General features: G+C 41.6%; 1 long non-coding RNA gene across 2 annotated transcripts; it reads left to right on the top strand.

Moving 5' to 3' along the window:
* Positions 1 to 2577: 2577 nt before the first annotated feature.
* LOC130607453 (uncharacterized) lies at positions 2578 to 6009 on the top strand. 2 transcript variants are annotated; one of them, XR_008974267.1, is made up of 3 exons: positions 2578 to 2747; positions 4601 to 4715; positions 5261 to 6009. It is a non-coding gene; the product is annotated as an uncharacterized LOC130607453 (long non-coding RNA). The 2 variants fall into 2 exon arrangements; XR_008974268.1 differs by lacking the exon at positions 2578 to 2747 and adding an exon at positions 3571 to 3738.
* Positions 6010 to 9079: the final 3070 nt, after the last annotated feature.

The raw sequence follows: 9079 nt of genomic DNA, 5'->3' as shown, positions 1-9079 counted from the left end.
ATGCTGGCAGGATGCCGAAGTGTCTGTATGCACGATGCCTTTATCACCCCCAAGGGGCAACGTGTGGCTTCTCCTTTCCCTTTTATCTTTACATTGCAAAAAGACTGCTTCAGAATGGGTTTTAAACTCCAGAAAACATATCCTGAATTTTATGTACGTATCAAAAGATTAGGCATCTGGGAAGCTGAAGGAAAATGAGCTTTTGTGGGCAAAAGAAGTGGGGTAGTGAGATGCTGGTGCACCTGGCTTAGTTTTCATAACTTGGAGAGTTTTCATGGCTTTCAGTGACTCCAGTTTCCAAGTGTACTCCATATTCTAAAAAGCTCTGAGGCCATGTTGTAAGGTCTGAGCTCATCTTAACAGTTTTCTTGTGAATGGGTACATGTGTGGATCTGCATGTAGTCATCCACTTGCCCAAATGACTAATAACAGGTCTTGAAAGAAGAGCATAGACTCTAGCCTCCATAAACCAAAGCACGGGACTGCAGGCAAGGAGTCTTGCTCCAAGGTAGCTGAAGAAAAGAGATCAAGAGAGGCATTATAAAACTGGGAAGGAACAGCTGTTCATCATGGAAACACTTGCACTAGAGATTTTTAAAATCTGTACTTACCAGAGAAAGTAGAGGACAGTTTCCTATCAGGTCAGTATATGAGGATGCCAGTGAGCCTGCTGCTTTGACAACTTATCAACATGCTTTAGCTGCCCTTGAGGAAATAAGAATCCAAAGCAAAGTGCCTGTATCTCTTCTGGAAGCCAGCCTAATTTTTAAATGTCTCTCAATTAGTAGGGATTGAAGTGTAGAGAGTCCATCAGTTTTCTTGGGGACTGACCATGGAGCAAAGGCAGTACTGCAGAGAAAGGTTAGGAAGACATCCTTGGGCGTGGGAGAGCAGTCCTACCTAATCCAACGAGCTTCTCTTCTCCTCTTTTGTATTGCACCCTCCTAACATTTTAGCACGGTCTGTATAACAGAAAGAAATAAAAAGGAAGATAATCTTATTTTCCACACATAAATCAGAATCTAGTGTTTTAAGTTCTAGGTGGCAGCATACGAGGCTTGGGTGGTTCGTAATTAGCCGAGACTTGGTTTTGTATTATAAGAAAATATTCCCATCTCGAAAACAAACCAAGCCTTTGCTCCTTATCTGTAAGCTTTAGGGCACCTACTGGCATCCCACATTTTTAGCCGGGGTGGTGTGCCGAGCTTGCCAGCAGACACTAGGTGGGAGCCTTGGGCTGCGGTTTTACCGCAGCTGCTGAAGTCAGAAAAAGCAGACTTGTGCTTTCAGAAGCGTGATCGTTTTCTTTTCTTTCTGCTCTCATGCTGGAAAGGAAAGTCTAAGCTTTGCAGGTGCAGAATGAGATGAGCGGAGGAATGGAGGAGAAGTATCTGTTCCACCCCAGGTTCTACCTGCAACAGGATTTTGTGAGCAGGGCTGCGGTGGGAGTAGTGAAGCCTTCCTAGTTCGTGGGAGTGGTTGGGTTGCAAGATTGATTTAATTTTATCCTCATTTATATATCCTGATGGCGATAATTTTGAGATCCCCATGAATGCATATAAAAAAATTGAGATGAAAGTGAGTACTGATGAGCTGATTTATCTAGCAACAAATGCTGGTAGAACCAGCTAAGATGAAGTGCATGCTCTATTTGTGACGATTGATTTCAATAAGGCCTCCAATCTTAAAGATGTTCCAAATAGGGAGATTTAAAGTTCGTACAAAGAATGAATCACAGGTTAAGTGAGAGCCAGATGAAACTTGAAATGTTCATTTTGAGAGAAATCTCAAAGTTTATGATTTCAAAGCTTCTTGTTGCTCATAAAAATACTGTTTTCAGTGTCTTCCTAAGAACTGAAAATTAAGAACCTTTCAATTAGGTACTTCTAGAAAAATAGCTGATGTTTTCTTTTGAAAATTAGTTAAATTTTGTTACTGTTTCACATGTCAGTTGTAATGCAGAATTAGCTTATGCCAAATCAAGTCTCATATGAGGGCATGTTATGCAATCCTACCAGTAACATAGCATACCGTGAATATCAGAATTAAATATTCTGTTATATAATTTAGTACAGGTGTTTTGTTTTTTTTTTCAATTTATTTTCAAAACAAGTGACTTTTTTAGGAAGTAACAAGTTTTCTGTCAAAACTGGTACCAGCTTTAGTATTATGTGCTGACTGAAACCATTGAAATTTTTATACTCTGAAGAAATGTGCTCGGTACTAGTTAGGGACAAATTGTTTTTATTACCCTAGAAACCCGATTCCAAACTAATGGCAGGATATTGAACACATCAGTGTCTCTTGTTTTTAACTGGATAATGTAAAAAAAACCCAAGAATAGAAAATGATATAAAAATATAAGCTTGTTTTCAAAGTTAGTGTTTTAATTTGAACAAAATCTGCCTTTTTTTTTTTATGGCAAACTTTTCAATACTGAAATTTTTTTTTGAGCCATCTTTTCCATAGGGATTTTTCATTTGTACTTACAATTTTGTGAAAAATGTTGATTTTGTCAAAATAGTATTTTCTGGATGAAGACTGTTTCAATTAAAGTTTTCTCACTAGTGTGAGCTGTTATAACACTCTCCTCCTCCACCCTCTGAGCTGTGGTAAAAGGGTGAGTGAAGTTATTGATTTATCTTTCCTTATATTTTATTTTAGTGCAATGACTTCAAGAGCTTCATAGCTGTTCTGCAGACAGATGCACAATTGTGAAGCATCAATATGGACTGCAAATCTCTACTGTCAGTCAGTTCTTCTTCCTCTCTGCATAACGTAATCCCTATCTTCACAATGCCTGCACAGATACACATTTGCAAAGATGTTTTTTCTGAAGATTTTACTTGTTCTCATCTCTAGCAACATTATATGGAGTTTCAGTTCACAGTTCACTGTGTTCCCCTCCTACCACTGAAATGCAGCCAACTCTGTGCTGCGGCTATTAAACATCACACAATCAACACCACAAAACAGATTGTGGAAAGCAAAGGAATTCAGAGAAAAGCAATAAATTGAGTGAGGACTGCAAGGGTTGTCTGGGAAGTGATAACAAAGGGTAATAGGGAATGAGTAGTGGTTAATAGTGATGCAGAATAGAAATCACCTTGATATTGAGTTGGTAAGAAGATACCAGCATGCAAGGGGGAGATTTTGAGGGTGGCACAAAGAGATGTCACTAGGAGTAGTCAGATTTCAGCCAGGGAGACAAGCAGCTCAGCTTCCCTAACCACTTGAGTTTTGTCAGTGTCAAGAGTCCCAAGGAAAGGGCTGCTGGCATCATCGCTGGAGGATTTTAAAACCAATCACAGTTTCAAGACAGGACAAGGCAGTGTTAGGACAGGTGAACAAACCAATATAGAGTAAATAGCCATATCTATCCCCACTTTCTATGAGTCTGAGAAAAGTCAGGAGAAAGGGATAGTAGAAAGTTAGGAAAGAGCATGAACTAGCATGACAAGAGGTGTCACATGTCAAGGAAGATTTCAAAGACAGTGCTCACCTTTGACAACACGATGACCTTAGGGTAAGAAAGGAAGAAAATGGGGAAGTTGTGCAATGAATCAGAGGAAAGGAGAAATGTGTGTGAATGTACATAGCTGTTTGTGTGTGTGTGTCACAATAGGAATCTCATAGAAATTGGAAAAAATATTATAGATGTCTGCATCTCAGTTTGCCCAGGCTGCTGGAAGAGGACACCTTGGCACAAAACCTGCACATGAATTCTTGCTTCTTTAGGTAAAGCGATGAAGGGGGAAGGTTGCCAGACACTGTCACTGATTATTCAGTGGACAAATAAGAAGCAATTGCAAAAGTCTGTTCGCAACTCGAGTTGCATAGCAACGCTAAATTGTCAGATTGCTGTAATGGTAGTCCCTTATCCCCCTTATTAGAGCTCTTTTTAGGAATCATGCAGTATGATGTTACTAGCCCACTCCCAAGCTGGTTGTCTGATCTTTATCTCTTGCTGAATGATGCCATGTAATTTGCTGCAAAGGTATCTTGAAGTAGTACACCAGAGAGAAAGGTCCTTGAGGTTCCATCAACATAGGCCTTCAGAAGCAAAAGATACGCCTATGCAGGATGGGGCAGGAGAAACAATATCCTCAAAGAAGTCTAGTGTCTGACAAACTCAGCAGGGTGTATGTTACCCTGTCTTTTCTCTGAACTGAGTCTTCCTTTATCCAACTGGAAGGTGATTTTGAGGGGTGAGCCAGAGTTGCTTATGTGTTTCAAACACTTCTGGTACACACTTCTGTTTGGTGGTTAGATCAGTCCTATGGACTATTGCTGCTGTGAAATCCTAACTTCCAGACAGCTGTTTCCTGCTTTTCAATGTAAACACCTTGTGAACTGTCTCCTGGTGGGGAAGCTGAAGTACAAAAGCAGTCACAGCATCATCATCCTGTGATATTTTAGACACTATCAGTATCTGAAAGAATACCTAGAAATCTGCTTGTCTTGCAGAATGTTGCTAATATCCTGCACAATTTCTTTCCTGGATGTCTTGTATAGCACAACGTTCTCCTCCTTGTTTCATTCTAATGCTGTTTCTTTTGCTGGCACAAGACCCTGAAATGCCCCTGCCATCTCCTTGCAGCCAAGGCAACCAGGGTTAATGGATACCAAGGTGTAGCTAGAATTTTAAGGATGCAAATAACCTGAATGAACTCCTTTACTGCAAACACGAGACCGACATGGACTGAGGACACAAGGTAGAGTGGAAATTAGCTTACAGGCCTTTTGCATGCGATGATGGGGAGAGTGGTCTGCGTAAGCAAGTAATTCTCACTCCTTTCTGAGGAGTTCCTGGTTGTAAACTATACCAGCTGGTTGTAAACTGTACCAGCTTTTTCAAGATCATCACTGCAAATTATGAACAATAAAACAGACCTCAAAGGGACAGGATAGAAAGCCTGTCCCCTCTGTATAGAGTAATGGAATTATTCTGCTTCATTAAAACAACTGATGAGGAAACAAAGAGCCTCAAGATTCAGTTCCTCTATTTTTTCTGTGACCAGAACCCAGAGCACAGCCAGACTGGATGCTACACTTGCTTGCTTGATACTAAGGGGATCAAGCTTAGACAAGGTCTAACACAGTAGGTGATAAGTACCCATGCATGATATTTCTAAGAGAGATTCGATGACTGTGGATTTACCCTTGACAAGGAACATCTCTATAATGCAAAGTAGCTTAGCAGTCCTTACAAAGAAAGAACAAAAGGTGTTCATCTGACTTTCTCCTTTCTTCCTTTCAGTATCTCTGTGAACAAGAACTGCTGGATGGGACTCTCCAAAGAACTTAGTTGTCTCTCCAGGAGAGAGTCTCCTCTCTGACTGTGTATTAGATTTATCTTACTTCCCCCTGAGGCTAAAGGATTTGAGATCATTAGAGAGATAGCAGGTATTGGAGTGGTCACCCACCAGTATTGTAGCTCAGTCATCCTGAGGACCGCTATCAAGAATGATTTATCCAAGAGGTCTGCAGAACAAATAGACTTTGATGCCTTGCAGCTGCTCTACATGTGTTTGTTGACAGCTCTGGCACTTCAGTGAGTAAGTCAGTCCTGAGTTTTAGGCTGTGTCACCCAGACTGAAGAGTTTTGTATCTCCTTGCTGACATGGACTGTGTGGAGGTACAGGTACAAGAACCTGTTCTGTGAGGCTGGTTTACATTTGATAATTATTATGACTTTCTCTTTTTAACTTGGTCTTCTAGTTTATGGTGGAGATAGAGCTGAGGGTCCTCACTGATGAGTGGAGGATTGTCTTACCACACCTCAGACTATGGTCAGACCTCTTTAAAATTTCTCTCTATGTATGTCTATCAGTCTCATTCTGTGTGAGTTACTAAGTACCATCTTTGCAGTGCCTCAGCTTTATTTGACGATCCAAGTTTCCTGTGACCTTTTGAGGATAATGTTTGCAGGTTAAATGTGCTGAATAAGGACAAATGAGAAATGCAGAAGAAGTGAAAATGGGTTTTAAAGAAGATCATCTTCTGTCAGCATTGTTTGCATGTGTGCTCATTTCTCATAAACATTCAAAGGCTCAAGTTTCTTATACATGGAAAACAAATGTCAAGGCTGCACGTGACTACTTGTCATAAATTAATATTAAATGGCATCACACTTCATCTGGAAGTGCTTGTACACTCCTTTTGTCAGAAAGCAGAATAAATAATGATCAGAATCACCACCTAGAGCTGGTGATCTGCATATGCAGACATGAAAATGCTCTACAAGGAAGGTCAAGCCTCCAATTTTGCAAATGGGACACATTTCTTCAGTAAAGTCACTTGTCTGGTAGTCACAGAGCTTCCACTCCTCTACCTAACCCACTGAGGCAAGTGAGGATGCACATTTGATTATTTTCTCTTCCACCCTTGACTGCCCCTTTTAAAAGGAGTCACTCTCCCTTTCATTTACTGCTCATGGCATGAGGTTATCCGTCACTACCCAGCACAGGATTCCTTCCATCCTGGCTGTGCATGTGTGCTTAGTGGAATGTATTTTTTCTCTTCTTCCTTGCCTTGGGGTCATGCCTTGATGCTTTCCTTCAGGTGACCTCTGCTTCTGCCTTCAATGCCCCTCGCTGCAAAGGATTTCTTCTCCCCTACATCTCTTCTGGGCTGGCCAGAGACAAGTTTCCTTGCAGAGCAAGCCTGACTGTGTGCTTGGGTATTCTGTACTTGTCTACCATCCTTGTCCTTTTCTGAGGGGTCTCTTGTCTTCCAGGGCTTTCAGAGGAAGATTTGTGTTTCTGAGTCCTCTTTCTGCTTTCTTGTGTGGGAAAGTCCCCCAGACTGTGGAGAGATGCAGGATGCAGGAGGGTTATAAGGTGAATGTGTTTTTTCCTGTGAGGGCAGATTTTGACAATGGGTTTTACAAGGTTGCCTGTGAGTATGGGCTTGGTAGTGGTTTCAAAAAGTGAAATTTAGTCAGAAGGGACTTGTTCAAAGTGTCTAAAGTAACATGTATCAGAAGAGGTCTGTCAGGAATACCTTTTCTTTGTGTCTCTCCAGAAACTAACAAAGGGACATTCAGAGAAAAATCGGCAATTTTCAATTACTTCACACAGTGGTAATTAAATCACCAGACATGTTAACACTGCATGATCCAGAGGCCACAAATTGAGGTGGAAAATCTAAGTGGCTCTTCAGAGTGAGCCAGTTTCCAAATTCCTAGGAATTAATTCTTTTCTTGAGCCTCCTTCTACGACTTCTTTTCAGGGCTCCAAGGACACTACCAGCCCTGACTGTCCCTGCCCAGCATCTCCTGGGTCTCCTTCCACCCTGCCCAGGTCCCAGGACCCCAATTCAGCCTCCAAGTGCAGTTAGTCCTTCAGTGACACTGAAGCAGGTACTCTTCAGTTCCCCACAGCCCTGGCCTGACCAGCCATGGGTCCTGCTGCACCATGGAGGTCCCACTGCACGATAGAGGTCCCACTGCCCTCCTGACTGCCCTGCTCCCTGAATGGGATGGTGGGATTTTGCTGGGGAGCTCCCAGCCCTCCCAGTGCCCTGACACTCTTTAAGCTGTTTGGTGTGGACACTGCTAGACTCTGTTGGCTCTGTCCTGTTCTATTTGTATGATTCCTCTTAAGCGCTGTACAGTCTATGCCATCATATGCCGTAACCAGTAACATTTTTAAAATGGATAATTCTCATCCAATACACTGTGTTTATCTACAGCAAGAGTGTCAATGCCTGCCAGGATATAGAACTGATTGCAGAGACTGCAAATGTGATACTTGGACTAGTAAGTCATTTTACCAATGCATTTCCTCTTAAAAGTGATGATTGTTAGAAATCATTGATCTTTTTCTTGTCCTCTTAGTCCGACAATATCACAGCTCCAAGATGGGAAGCCTTGCTGTGTGAGTACAGATATACAGATCAATATCTGTTCTCATGGCAGCAAATGAAAATGAGTGGTACAAAGGTAGACTTGCACAACCCTGTTAGCAGTAACAGTTTGGAGGCAAGCATCAAATGTCATCGCAGTTGGAATGAAGAAAGTGAATAGATGCTTATGGCATCAATCTGCCTTGGTTTGGAGTTTAAAGTTTATTATTTTGATGATAATTGCAACATTTCATTGCAAAATTTCTAGAATTTCTAGGGTGAAGGAGGGGAATGATGCTAGAAATATCTGTTGAAATAGCTGTTTCTCAGTGTTTGGGTATATCCATTTCAGAAAAGCAGGTAGTCATTCAGAAGAGACTAAGGGATCCATGCTTCTGTGAGCACATACTTCTGTGCATACTAAAACTGCAGGCTATAATATCTTTGCTCTAGATTTACCAGCAGATAACATTGCAGCTCAACAGTCAGAGTCTCCAGTACCAAAATCCATTAACTGACCTACAGCCTTGATACACTCCAGGTAAATTTTGTTCTGGGTCTTCTGTTGATGAGATATTTAAGCAAAACGTGTTGTATTCATTGTGAGGACTTTTTTTTTTCCTTTCTTTTTGTACCACACAGTTCAGAGAGATCATAGAAGACACAACTTTATTTAAAAAAAAAAAAAAAGGAAATAACCTTTCAGACCAAAGAGTTTAAAAGGTGTTGGTGTGCTGACATACATCACTTCATTATGTTGGGTTGTGGGAGGGGAGAGGGTTTCTTCCCTAAGTATGGAAAAGACTTCTTGCTCTTTCCAATTTCAACGCCAAGGTCAAATTGACAGCTCAGCTGATTCGCATGCTCACAGGGGGATGGCTTGGTTGCCTTGCTTGCACACTGCTTCATGGTCTTGGCAAATATGGGTCCTGACTGTGAACAAGTCTGAGGAATCCCATAAGAAGTGTCCACAGCAAGGATTTAACTTGTGGTTAAAAGCCAGACATGACTGCACCCCTATTAACCTCCTCTCTGTAAACCCCAAGAAGGTCTCCCAACTCTCTCCTCCCCAAACCTCCATCACTTTTCCTCTTTCTTTGATTTTTCAGCTAAAAATAGGGTGACAGAGGGACTGTGGGGTAAGCAGCTGGAGTAGAGCAGAGCCAGTTGCCATAGAAACCAATGAGCCACTTAGCAGCAGCACTTGCCTTCTTTGCCTGCGGAATTCTTT

This window comes from Pezoporus wallicus, unplaced genomic scaffold (assembly GCF_028554395.1).
Source record: "Pezoporus wallicus isolate ANWC-B61680 ecotype Strahan unplaced genomic scaffold, APGP_CSIRO_Pwel_v1 scaffold_3294, whole genome shotgun sequence".
In the NCBI taxonomy this organism is placed as follows: domain Eukaryota; kingdom Metazoa; phylum Chordata; class Aves; order Psittaciformes; family Psittacidae; genus Pezoporus; species Pezoporus wallicus.
Note: the sequence above shows the minus strand (reverse complement) of the source record. Positions and strands in the feature narration are given on the sequence as shown.